The 13456-nt window shown below is 42.2% G+C and overlaps 1 long non-coding RNA gene across 1 annotated transcript in view; it reads right to left on the bottom strand.

Moving 5' to 3' along the window:
- Positions 1 to 2789: 2789 nt before the first annotated feature.
- LOC141990496 (uncharacterized) overlaps positions 2790 to 13456 on the bottom strand; it is a 38347-nt gene continuing 27680 nt past the window's right edge. Inside the window, exons 2-3 of the long non-coding RNA XR_012640192.1 lie at positions 3731 to 3934; positions 2790 to 3050 (exon numbers count right to left, since the gene is read on the bottom strand). This is a non-coding gene — a long non-coding RNA (uncharacterized LOC141990496). The remainder of the gene's footprint in view (positions 3051 to 3730; positions 3935 to 13456) is intronic.

Below are 13456 nucleotides of genomic sequence, written 5' to 3'. Positions count from 1 at the left end.
TTCTTGAATTATTACTAAGGTTGTTTTGTACCTAAACCTAAAGCCTTTTAGGGTACCCTAAATCAAAAATATTCATAGCTTTCTATGGTTTCTGGTTAGGTGGGAGATTTTCCTAGATATGTTTTCCCAGTCTCTTGCACACCAGAGAACAATGGTCTGTGGAAGGACCCTCCACGGCAATGTGCAGGGATGTGGAGAATGGTATAAGGCCCTGGCTAGTGTCATACAGACAGAGTTTAAGGCCAGAATGGACACCAGATCATGTAGTCTGACCTCCTGTATATCACAGGCCACCAACATAGCCCAGGACCCATACACTAAACCCCAACAACCAAAGTTAAAGCCAAAGTATTACAGCCCACAGGAGGCTAAACTATTGTGTGCATCAAGCAAAGAACTGGAGGAACCAAAGTGCACCAAAGTCCCTGCAATGGCAAGAAACTGATTAAGTGAGATATACCTAGATGATTCCAGCAAGGGACCTGTGCCCCATGTTGCAGAGGTAGGCCTCCCCCCCAAATCACTGTTAATCTGACCTGGGGGAAAATTCCATCTGTGGGGTTGGGAAGGAAATCAGTCAGTCAGACTCTGAGCATGTGAGCACAAACCAGTCAGCAAAATAACAGAGTGAGTTTGTGACTATGAAAAACCACTAGCTAAAACCATTTCTTAGGGATGTAGTGGGCTGATAGATGCTATAGCAGACCCTGTGGATGTAGGGGTGTTGAAAGCCCTGCCATTGGCTAGAAGGGTAAGAGTCTCTTCAACTTCCAAAAAGTTGTTCAGGAGTGGATAGTAACTCCCGTAAATTCTCACCTTGCTTTCCAAACTCCAGGGCCTTCTCTTCTAGCCCTGCCCATCAACCATGCTGGGTTCACATAGCTAGCAGAAATTACTTAAAAATGAACCCAAGCTGAGTGTACCATGAGGGGAGACCGAGCACTCCCTCCCTGGTCTAAGGAGCAGGAATGTTTAAAATAAAAATCCACACCTCAAAGAGGGTGTGGAGATACCAAGCTGTGGCTGGAGGGCCTCTCCACCCCCCTTCCACCTCAATCTCATTGTACAGAGTTTGCCCAAATTAGAGTGGCAGATTCCCACTCTTCTTTGAATAGCTTATGTTTTAGTAGGCACAGGGTGGGAAGTAATTTTTCAGCCCAGTTAGTCTCTCTCTCTCCTCCTCCTGGATTAGGAGAGTGTTTTTAAAAACCTGAATTTTATCCCATCTGTTAGCCCGAGACAGTTAAGACTAGGTTTTATTTCACAGAAGATGGGCTATCTGCAGTATTCTACCCTCCTCCGCATCTATCAACAGTGTTTTAGTGTAGTTAAGACACAGGCAGGTTAAGGTTGCAAATAATAAAATGGTGTTTATTGAGATACACAAAAACAAAAGTAGGACTCCCTACAACTAAGATAACACAAAGAATAACTGCTTGGTTGTTAACACAAATGGTATAATGGGGGATGAACCCCAGAGCCCAAACCCTTACACTGTGGGGTTTACAAAAAATGACAGAGAAGGACTATACCATGTCTTGCAGACACTAGACAGGAGAACAGGAACACAGATGGGAACCAGGACCTCCTGGAAGGATCAGGATCACAACAGGCATCGGAGTTCAGGAAACTCTGCGACAGGTAAGCACATTTTTGGCAGGATGTCTTCTGACTTCTACTCTTGACCTCGATGTCCTGTGTGCTGAATGCGGACACTACACTGTGTGGTGGTTTAATAGGTGAGTGAGGTAAGTCCAAAGGAACCTTATTAGGTGTTACTGGTCCACTTAAGTCTTATTCCCTCAGGGCTCTAGCTCTCAGCAAGGCCAGTGCTGTGGGAGGGATTCTATGCCTCACTGGGATGACCTGCTTTCACAGCATCCAGAGACACAGAAAGAACCCCCCTCAGAGTTTGAACACACCCTTATATACGTTCACTGTTGCTAGGCAGATTTCACTATCTTTCCTGCCTTTCCCTCTGCTTTGGCACCAAACTTGAAAAAGAGAGTGCCAAGAGCTGAAGGAGAAGGGGTGCCAAGATGGAGGACTGGCTGTCCTTTTACCAATCCAAAATGGCGGCCATGTACACTTAATAAATTGAACTTTTTCTACCCAACACATCCACAGATACCATGGTGAAAGGTGACCTTATACAAACCTAGATAGAGCACAGTTATGAAAGTCAATGGGACTCTTACATTCAATCACACCCTTGCTTAGTCTGTTCTAGGAAAATCCCATTAGTGAATCAGCCCTCTGGCCAGGTGACGTTTTCAAGTCCTGCCCTTGCAGGGTATATATACATGGAGTCCAATATTGGGAAGTCTTCAGGATTAAGCAAGGGAATCAGGGCTTCTTCCTTGGGTCAGGGTGTCATGGTTCACACCCTTGTATTTTCAGGATCTTCCCCTAACCCAGTTCCCCATTAAAGGATTGACTTCCATATTTGTACCTCTTTAGAGGTTGGTAGAAAAGCCTGGGCTCACCCTCTCCACCAGGCTCCAATCCAGGGTGCAATGGTAGGCAGCTAAGTCCTGCACGCTCAGGTGCTATATGGCTGCGTCCCTGGATCACTTCCTACCAGTCCCCTCTTTATCCCGAGGGTAAAAAAGAACAAAAAATGAATCTCTGAAATCTACAGAATCACAAGCCCCTTTTTTGTAGGCTTGGTCAGGTCAATATAGCCAGGCCTCAGGCAGCAGGAGCTCAGAGTGTAGGTCAGCTCTCCTCCACTGAGCTCCCCTGCTCCCCTTTTTGAGCTCCTCTAGCCTGAGCAAGTACAGTGGGGCATGTCTACCTGGGCCCAGAGTAGCTCTTTAACCCATTCATTTCCAGTGTGCGGTTTGTGCACTCCTTCAGTCACTTACTAGGTTAATAGGAGTTATATGATTGAATTTGACTGCAGCTAGTTGAGAATATATGTGGTAATTGAATGCACTGAAGTGACTACATTCCTTAGCGACTGATTCTTTGAAGAATTTCTGTTGTGATAGTTTCCCACTCATTTAAAATGTTTCCAAGTGACCTCTTTTTCTAAGGCTTGATGGCTTCTAAAATAGAAAAAGTGAAAGAGACTCATTAGTAAGAAAGAATAGACATGCACAATCGTACTCTTTCCACAAATGCAGCATGTGTGTTACTAGGGATATTTTGAGATTTCTTGTTATTTATTTGAATTTAACATCCACATTCACAATCTGTTCTCTATTTATAACTTGCTTAAGCAGGTATATTTGCAAATTAATGAATACAATATGTTTATATTATTATATCTCTTTAGGGAAAAGTAACAATTTAGTCTAAAGTGCTGCCACATTTGGCACACAGCTAATTAAACAGTTTACTGTGGAATAAACTGTTCCAGACTTATGACTTTTTAAAATCTAAAATACATTTGAGTAACTTTTGTAAGAACTCCTTGGGTCTGCAGAAAAAATATTTCCCAGAAAGGCAAAAGCCTTGGTCTTAACTGACCTTTTTTCTACCATACAAGACAATCTTGGATAGAAAATGGAGGTGGGAGCTCTTGAATAATTTTCATTTTTTTGGTCATACATCGCAGAAATGATATGTGAAGACTAAAATCTCATCAAAACCTATGAGGCATGTAGAATACATCAGAGGTTCAGGGGTTCTCAAACTGGGGGGTGCAGAATGTATTCGGGGGGGGGCTTGAGAACAACAACAAACTTACTGCCCATATTTTATCCACAGCAATGAATAAACTTACAAAACTGATTCCTCCAGACATATCAGGTCATCAGATGGCGCTGTGCATTTTGATGGATTTCTGTTAAGCTTGTATAGCATTATACAAAGTCATTGCCATCTGTACATTAATCCGTTTGCTATGACAGAGTGTGCACATTTAATTGAAGGTAGACGGGGATCTCCAGATAGCTGTCTCAAGCATCCAACCCAGAAGGGAATTGCTCTGCTCCAAAAAAAGAAAAAAAAACAGGCACACCCATCCCACTATTAACAGTGTGATGCAATTAAGCAGTATCTCACTTAAAATTTACATTACTATATACTTAAATTGGATCTGTTTAAATCAATGCCTTACTGGTTGTAATATTTAGTGAACTGCATGTTTTAAAATCAATATATGTACTTGTGTGGCGGGAGGAGGGGATATAACCTACTTCAGACACAAAGAAGGGGGGCAGGATCAAATAAGTTTGAGAACCACTGGAATATACAGACCTTCCAGCAATTCAGTAACAATGCTTGGACAAATAATGACAACTAGATATTTTGGTTTCCTCATTTCACAAAACCTTAAAAACTATTATGCCATTTAGTGATTAGCAGGATTCTATTTCATGCCTCATATCAAAATTATTTGGGGTTTTTTGTTCCTCAGATATCTTTGTTCAGCCAGCTGTACTTCAGCACAGGAATACCTATTACCAGAAAGAAAGTATGTCATTCTGTTCATCCATATGTCAAGCCTTGCAAAAAAAACAAACAAACAAAAAAAAACCCCTCTTTCTGAATGATGTATCATTATCCTCAAAGCAAGGTGAATCTTCAGGACAGCAAAGCATAGGTAAGGAGACAATACTATTGAAACAACTGGTACTAAGTAGCAGAGACCAAAATTGAAAGGCCAAGATGATGGAACTGGCCTCTCGCCTTTATAGCTGGCTCCTGTTGTTCAGTTGAGACATTATTATTTCAATAGCTCAGCAGCCCCAATCAGAATCAAGACCTCACTTGGCTGGCTGCTCTGTAAACATAAGACAGGCCCAAACTTTAGTTTACACTCTAAATAGGGACAAAGTGTGCCAGGTGGATGTGGAACACAACAGAGGGAGAGGAGGGAGTCTGAAAGCTTTAAATTGCCAAACCATGCCGTATTTGCTATGAAAATAAAATACATCAATCTCCATTGCTGTCAATACAGCATTTCTCATACTGGGGTTCGCTGCTGATTTTTTGGGGGTGGGAGGGCAGAGGGGGACAACGACGACACAACTCCAGGACCTGCACCCAGTCCCTGGTTTCGCATTCTTTGTCCATGGCTATCTGAGTTCTAGGCTCTGTGGTCCCTCCCTCATCTGAGGGGGCAGGCCTTTTGTAGTTCTGGAAGGCTCTGCCAATCAACCCAGGAGTCAAATAGGTCAGCATCTCTTGTGAACTCTCTCTCTTTTTTTTTTTTAAATAATGCATCTGAGTAATTTAATTTGACGTAGTTCAGCGCAAGTCTCTGTTGGATCAATATGGTGTGTTACCTCAAAAAAAAAAAAAAAAAAAAAAGCACAAACACGACAGTGAGGATCATAAAGTAAGATACAACATCAACATCTTATCTCTTAAGGTCAAGTAAGAAGTGAACATAACAATAAAAGAGTCAATTTTTTGTTGCCATTCAGAGATGCAAACGTGAATCCAGTCTCAGGCCTAATGCTCATCCACATGATGGTAGGGGACTGGGAGTACTGTGAAAGTAGGACACCTAGTCTGAGGGAAGAGAGGCATACACTACAGGCTCCTTGATGGTTAACCATAGATTGTAATTATAATTTCAAAAGTAGCAGTCTACTCTGGAAGTCTCAGTACAGTGATACAGCTGACATGTGGGAAGCATGGCCACAAAGAACGATGGACTGAGTGAAAGTTTGTGCTTTAATCATGCTAAACTGCTCCCCAAGTCTCTTTCCCACGGATCTGAGTGCCTTGGGCAATATTTCCTTATCACAGTCTCCCAGAGGGGAATAAACCCACTTTCTATAAAAAGAGACTAAAAAACTGAAATGGCAAACAATATTATGGAAAGTTCATTTCCTCATCTCCTGTGAAAGCACTAACATTAGTTCACTTAGATTGTAGTCACTGGTTCTATACTTGTATGCTAATTTATTTTGATTGACATCGGTTATTACATAGAAAAGTAAGAGAGGAGAAAAATCCCTTTCCAAATAGCTTTTGTGCTAAGCTCCAGTGCCTCAGCTGCTTGAATTCCTTACTTCAAGTTTGAAAAAAAGGATACTGGCCCAGCCAGGCAAGCAGCTAACCTTTCCTATGTACATTTATTCTGATGACATTGCTTTTTCCCTAGGAAAAATTACTTCTTTACTTTGATATAATAAATAAGGCCATGGTTTTAACATGATCATTTTCAGAGAGTCATGTAGGACATATAAAGTCAAGTTACATTCCTACATCATAAGATTAACCCGTATTTTTCTGTTTTTAGTAGAAACAAGAATGGTGTACAAGGGGTTCCCAGTATACATCTCCCCCTTATCTGTCGTTTTGCATACCCGTCGCTCATCAATAGGGGCATGTGTTCAGATTCACGTCGGTTCTGATCCACATATCAGTCGTCGGCAGCCAGCGCCCCCCCCCCGCAGCACTTCCCGTCTGCCAGCAGCCCCGTGGGCAACTGATCAATTCCTCCTCCCTCCCAGCGCCTCCTGCACGCCCTGATCAGCTGTTCAGCAGCGTGCAGGAGGCGCTAGGAGGGAGGAGGAGAAGCGGAGACAGGGTGCGCTCAGAGGAGGCAGTGGAACTGGGTGGGAAAAGGCGGGGAGGAGGTGGAGGGTATCCGTCCCTGGTATCTGTCATTTTGTTATTCATTACCCTTTTCAAGAACGCAACCCGACATACAGTGGGAGCCCCCGGTATATGCTATATTCTGAGAGAGCCAGGAGCAGTTTTTGAACTTATTCTATACCCCCTCTTCACCTGCACTCATTTTAAAAAAATCAAGGGCCATAAATGCAAAACAGCTTTTACACAACCATTCCCTATTTCACATATTCTGCTTAAAATAATACCAGACAGACCTGAGCAATGGCATTAATACCTACAAAATTACTTAGAATATTTTTTATGTTTTCATGTGTGTCTCTGTAAATGGACTCTATTGTACCTTGTGATTGGCAGATACAGAGTTTAAACACTGCTCCTGAACAGAAAAGCGGCCACTTATTTTATCTAGGTATCTTAGGTACTTACATGGCCCCCATTACTGTAGTACCTGAGCACCTCACAATCTTTAATGCATTTATCCTCATCACATCCCTGTGAGGTAGGGCAGTACTATTAACCCATTTTACAGATGGGGTACTTCGACAAAGAGACTAAGGCCCAGATCCTCAAAGCTATCGCAATGGGAGTTGGGTGCCTAAATATATTTGAGGATCTAGGGCCAAGTGACTTATCTGAGGTCACACAGGAAGTCTGCATCAGATCAGGGAATTAAACCTGGGTCTTCTAGGTCCCAGGCTGGTACCATAACCACTGGATAATCTGTCCCCTCTTCTAGAACCTCAGGGGAACCCCACCACATGGGGAAAATGGGGCTGGCTGACCTGCAGATTATTTTTAAAGAAAACTAAACTTTTGTAGAAAATGTGTATACATTTCTGTAAGGATCTATTCCTCAAAAAATCAGAAAAAAAAGACATGCAAACCTGAACAGTCACATGATCATATTTTGCCATAACCCTGATATGCCCTTCCCCACAGAATAGGCAGTGAAAGCCTTTCTGCTCACCCTTCACAATGTACCTCAGCTTTCCACTACAGAAAATCCATCTATAGGTGTGAGAGAACTCTTTCAATCTTTGACTTCCTCTGTCAAGACTAAACAAAATTTCCCTTCAATGTCAAAACAGGTCCTTTTTTGTTACGGGATGACTGTCTATTAGGAACTCGAGTGAGACTACCAAATTCATTCCACAGATATCAAACAGCCTGCAAATGGCAGCATCATGATTAACCTTGGACTGGATTTGAACCTACTACAACCTAGATGCTAGAAGCGCTTGGTACTAATTACCTGAGCTATCTAGTCCAAACAGGTTTCTTTTCTGTTACAGCAATTGGTCCGGAAGCATGTCCAGCTAATTCCAGATGCAGCCTGACAGTATGTTGGCCAAGCTCTTAAAGGCAACCTTTATCCTATAATTATTTTGATTTGGGTTCCGACTCTTTCAGCCCCTGAGAAAAAGATATTTTTCGAATAATGTATCCTAAGTATATTTCTCTGAGATGATATATTGCACTAAGGCATCATTCACAACATAATTTCAGTCTGATAATGTGTTATTTAAAAGATGTCAGCATTATGGAGAGGAAAAAATTTGGAGATTAGCTCAGTTTAGGTATGGGACAAATATGTCATCTTGCCACTCCTTGGCAGAAGTTTCAGCACCATAGAAATATAAAATACTTGTCCCTTGTTTCCTGTGACATATCTATGTTTAAATGTATGGCTCAGTTGTAATTGCAAGTTGCTGGAGCTCTGACCAACTAAGACATTGATTAAATTGAGGTCTATCTAGTATGCAAATATTATAGTTATTGCATACATGGCATTGATCCAGCAGGAAAAAATGTCAGCACTTCCAGCACTCTGAAAATGATTGACTTTGCAGATGAGTCTAAGAGATTGCTATGGAAATTCTACCCTGCAATCCTCAGCCCTTACCCAAAACATATAAATAATGGCCACAAGATCTTTATCCACCATTTGCAGAGTGGTATGGGATTGTGGGAGTGAGGAGGTTTATCCCTTACTCTGTATAATTTTATCACTTGACTCTGGAAGACAAACACTACTCACTGGTATAAAAGAATATTCCACTCTCTTCCTAATTGTTTTATATGCCAAAATTTGCCAGATAGTCTAAACTCTTCTACTATTTGACTCCATTCCCAGCTTTTAATTTGCCTAACATCTACATTCTTACCATTCCCACTTTAAAGGGATCTAGTCCCTGTTAAGAGGGCCAGCAATGATGCTATCTGCTCCTAGTAGTTGCCCAAGCGCCCAGTGAGACACCTTTGATAAATTAGAGAGATTTAGAAATTAGTCAATCTCTACACAGTAAACATGATATGCACCTTATAATTTCCTCATATGTCAAAATATACATAGAGAATTTATTAAAATAAGTAAGGTCTAGATTGTCACAGACCTTAAACCCCTATACATCTGAGTAAGGGGAAATAAGATAACTTCCCTCTTAGTTCCCTACTCAGATCTGTTCAGAGACTGTGACTTCAGGCATGGGGATGAGCTAGTTGCCCAATACTGCCTCTTGTGAGCAAGTGGGCAGAGATGGGCAAGGAGTGGAAGAAGCCCTAGCCCTTCTATCCACAGCTCTTCCTAGTCCCTGCCTCTGTAAACACACTTGGTCAGAGGGAGAGTATTGAGCAAGTGGTTACAAGAAAAGGAGTTACTCCCCATAAAAAGGGAAGCAGCAATGGACTCTAACAATTCATTCTCTGGTTTGCTCACGTGGTGGTACAACTGCACACTGCCTCTTACTCAAGGCAGACTGTAAATCTTCAATTTAGTCCTAAAAAGTTAGGGACACCAGAACAGTAAATGTGTGCTGTGTGCTAATTCTCTTACTGGGCTGATACGTAAGACGGGTATAGAGATTTTTAAATAAACCACCTAAGTTATATTATAAGAAAGAAAAATATTGTTAAAACAATTTTCTAAAGAAAAAAAATTATTTTTCCCCTAAGTTCCATAACTAACAACAACTTGCTAACCTAAGATCAGTCAGCAAGCCCACATACATTCTCTAGTCTAAGAGTAAGCATGTGAAATTTCAGGGTGAATTTTTTTCAAATGACTATTAGAGGCAGGGTCAGAATCGTCCTTAACCATCTAGATTCTGTAACCGTTACTTATGCTTTACCTTACTGTTCACTTAGATCCACTGGTTTCAATGGGACTACTCTGAGTAAGGTACTATCCAACATGAGTAAGAATATTAGTAACTGGCTCGTACTTGCTATCATAGCACCATAATATATGCCTCTGATATAATAAATTTGTTGTAAAATCAGGCTTCTTTAAAATAAGAGCTAGTGTGAAAAAGTTATAGAAAACCTTCTCAGAAACTCCACTGATTTTGGACAACCTGCAAAGATTTACACAGTTATAGAGGCAATTCCCTGCAGATATTTGTATAATTGCCTGCAAAATCCAGTTGCCCCAGAGTATAAAAAACAACACTATTAGACAGATGCAGGGCATTGAGGTAGTATGGGAAATCATCACAGGAGAAAAAGTGGACTGCCTGGCTTGCGCCACAGTGGGCAACGTGATGATTCGTTGTCGCGCTTGTCATCACAAGTTCAGTCTCATCTTGTAGTCTGCCAGATAAACGTATTTTCCTTTTGAGGCCTACAACAACATTTCTGAAAGCTATGGCGCACAACATTTTTATCTCCTTTCCTTAATAAAGCTTCTTTGCCTGTTCAGAAGAAATATCCTAACTTACTAGTGTCCCAGTATGTTTCCATTCAAGCTTATCTAATTCAACAGCACCAAGCTTTCAGAACAAACAGGAAAAAACAACAACTTTCATTGTAGAAACAAAACAGATGAAACTTTTTCATTCAGAAGGAGTGACTCTTAACCCACACCGAGATTTAGGCTATTTTCCTAATTTTCTGCAAAACAGTTATCACCAGATATAATGAATCCCCCTTCCATAGAGACAGTTTGATAAGGATTATTTCTTAAATGAATTTTCATCATCTTTGAAAATTCTAAAGCGCACAGATAAAAAACACTTACATGCAGCATAGAGCATTTGCTGAGCTCTTCTCGTTAAATTTATCTCAAAAATAATCTTAAATCCAAAACCAAACTGGATTAAAAAAGCAAGTTACAGCTAAAGAGCTTTGCTCATAAAACTTGACAAAAGCAGAGATTTATGTGAAAGAGTGGAGAAAGCATTACATTTACATAGGCCATCATTTTCCTGTTTGCTAAATCTCCATCTGTTATGCTGAAATTTCTTTGCATCAACTATGCTCCAGGGCTGGACAGGTTAAAAAGGCGGCAGATAAGGATAAAAAAGCAGGAATTTTCCAGTTGCAATAGCCTGGTTTTGGAAAGAAGATTTCAGTCTAGTAGATGGACCTCTACCCATATTAATTTCTGCAAATACCTTTATTCAATCAAGAGCTGAACTCTGATGCTGCTGCTTTAGGGCTTTAATCCTGCACCACTGAAGTCAGCAGAAGGGTTTGCTGAAGATTGCAGCAGGATTAAGCTCAGACACTTACTGAGCTGCACAGAAGTAGTGACAAACCCTAGAACATGTAACTGCAAGGACAGCAGCAAGTACACCTTTGAAGTCAATGGAATATCACATGCCTACTAGGCTAAATTCAGGCCTCAGTTACACTTGTGCAACCCTATTGAAGAAGGTAATTGATGGCAAATTAGGACCAATATATAAACAAACTTTTTAATGGTCACTTAGTTGTGCAGTTTAAGCAGTTAGGGGCTGATTCTCCATTACCATGAACCTTGTGTTGTAATTTATACTTGTGCAAACTGGGTGCAAAATGCTACTATTCTGATCTGGTTCCTTTGCACAGGTGTAAATAACCACAAAACATAGCAAGGCAGAGGAGAATCACACCTACTTTTGTAAAAGACACTGTGCTTGATGGCAGTGGGACTCTGAGGTGTGTGTTTGGTCCATTTATGGTTGGTCTCTGTGTACAGACTGCTAGTAAGCAGCTGAGACAGGTCTGATTGGTGCCTTGGTGAGGGCCCCAAGGCTCTGATCCTCGGAGCTTTGATCAGCCCTGCTGTTTGAAGTCTCTGAGTGGTTATTCACTCCATGGTGGCGAGGGGCAGAGCCAAGCATGTCATGCCTGACCAACCCGATTGCATTCTATGATGAGATAACAGGCTGTGTGGATATGGGGAAAAGCAGTGGATGTGATGTACCTTGACTTTAGCAAAGCTTTTGATACAGTCTCCCACAGTATTTTTGCCAGCAAGAAGTATGGATTGGATGAATAGACTATAAGGTGGATAGAAAGATGGCTAGATCGTTGGGCTCAACGGGTAGTGATCAACGGCTCGATGTCTAGTTGGCAGCCAGTATCAAGCGGAGTGCCCCAGGGGTCAGTACTTGAGCCAGTTTTGTTCAACATCTTCATTAATGATCTGGATGATGGGATGGATTGCACCTTCAGCAAGTTCGCGGATGACACGAAGCTGTGGGGAGAGGTAGATATACTGGAGGGTAGGGATAGGGTCCAGAGTGACCTAGACAAACTGGAGGATTGGGCCAAAAGAAATCTGAGGAGGTTCAACAAGGACAAGTACAGTGTCCTGCACTTAGGATGGAAGAATCCCATGCACTGCTACAGGCTGGGGACTGACAGGCTAAGCGGCAGTTCCGCAGAAAAGGACCTGGGGATTACAGTGGCTGAGAAGTTGGATATAAGTCAATAGTGTGCCCTTGTTGCCAAGAAAGCTAACATTATATTGGGCTGCATTAGTAGGAGCGTTGCCAGCAGATTGCGGGAAGTGATTATTCCCCTCTATTCAGGGATGGTGAGGCCACATCTGGAGTTCTGCATCCAGTTTTGGGGCCCCCGCTACAGAAAGGATGTGGACAAATTGGAGAGAGGCCAACAGAGGGCAACGAAAATGATTAGGGGGCTGGAACACATGACTTATGAGGAGAGGCTGAGGGGAGGCTGAGGGAACTGGGCTTATTTAGTCTGCAGAAGAGAAGAGTGAGGGAAGGATTTGATAGCAGTCTTCAACTACCTGAAGGGGGGTTCCAATGAGGATGGAGCGCAGCTATTCTCTGTCGCGGCAGATGACAGAACAAGGAGCAATGGTCTCAAGTTTCAGTGGGTGAGGTCTAGGTTGGATGTTAGGAAAAACTATTTCACTAGGAGGGTGGTGAAGCACTGGAATGAGTTACCTAGGAAGGTGGTGGAATCTCCATTCTTAGAGGTTTTTAAGGCCCAGCTTGACAAAGCCCTGGTTGGAATGATTTAGTTGGTGTTGGTCCTACTTTGAGCAGGGGGTTGGACTAGATGACCTCCTGAGGTCTCTTCCAACCCTAATCTTCTATTATGCTATGACAAGCAGGGAGACTTGGTATAAAAAGTCATTTGCTAGGCAAACTCAAGAGCTGAGAGCAGAGGCAGCTAATGGGAGCGTTTCTGAGGGAATTCAGAGAGGGAGTGTCAGAGGCTTTCCTTCCAGCGTCAGCTCTAAGTAAGCTTTCCATGAAGGCCATCAAGAGAACAGTGTTAGTGACCTGCAACAGATGTGCCATGTCTTCTTTCCTGCCTAAAGCCAGAATGGAATTCCTGTACATGAAGTGCAAGTTGGTGGCTGCGCTGGAGGAAAAGATTCTTGGATTGGAAGGGCAAGTTGAGATGTTACTGAGAATCAGAGGAGTTCCTAGACAGCCAAATTCAGAAAACATCAGTACCCTTGGTCAAGGAAGAAAGGAACTAGCCACCAAGCAGTCAGAAAGACATGAAGTCAGAGAGGAGGCCTGGCAGTTCATAACCATCAGAGGCAAGAGTTCATGTCAGCATTCTTCACAGCTGGAGTGAGATGAGGATGGGCAGACCATGGCCACCACAGAGAAGAGGACCACAAGGAATTCCATATAGCCACAATGCCAGGTCCTCAGTGTGGCATCCA

This window comes from Natator depressus, chromosome 7, assembly GCF_965152275.1.
Source record: "Natator depressus isolate rNatDep1 chromosome 7, rNatDep2.hap1, whole genome shotgun sequence".
In the NCBI taxonomy this organism is placed as follows: domain Eukaryota; kingdom Metazoa; phylum Chordata; order Testudines; family Cheloniidae; genus Natator; species Natator depressus.
This window is presented reverse-complemented; position numbering and strand designations above follow the sequence as displayed.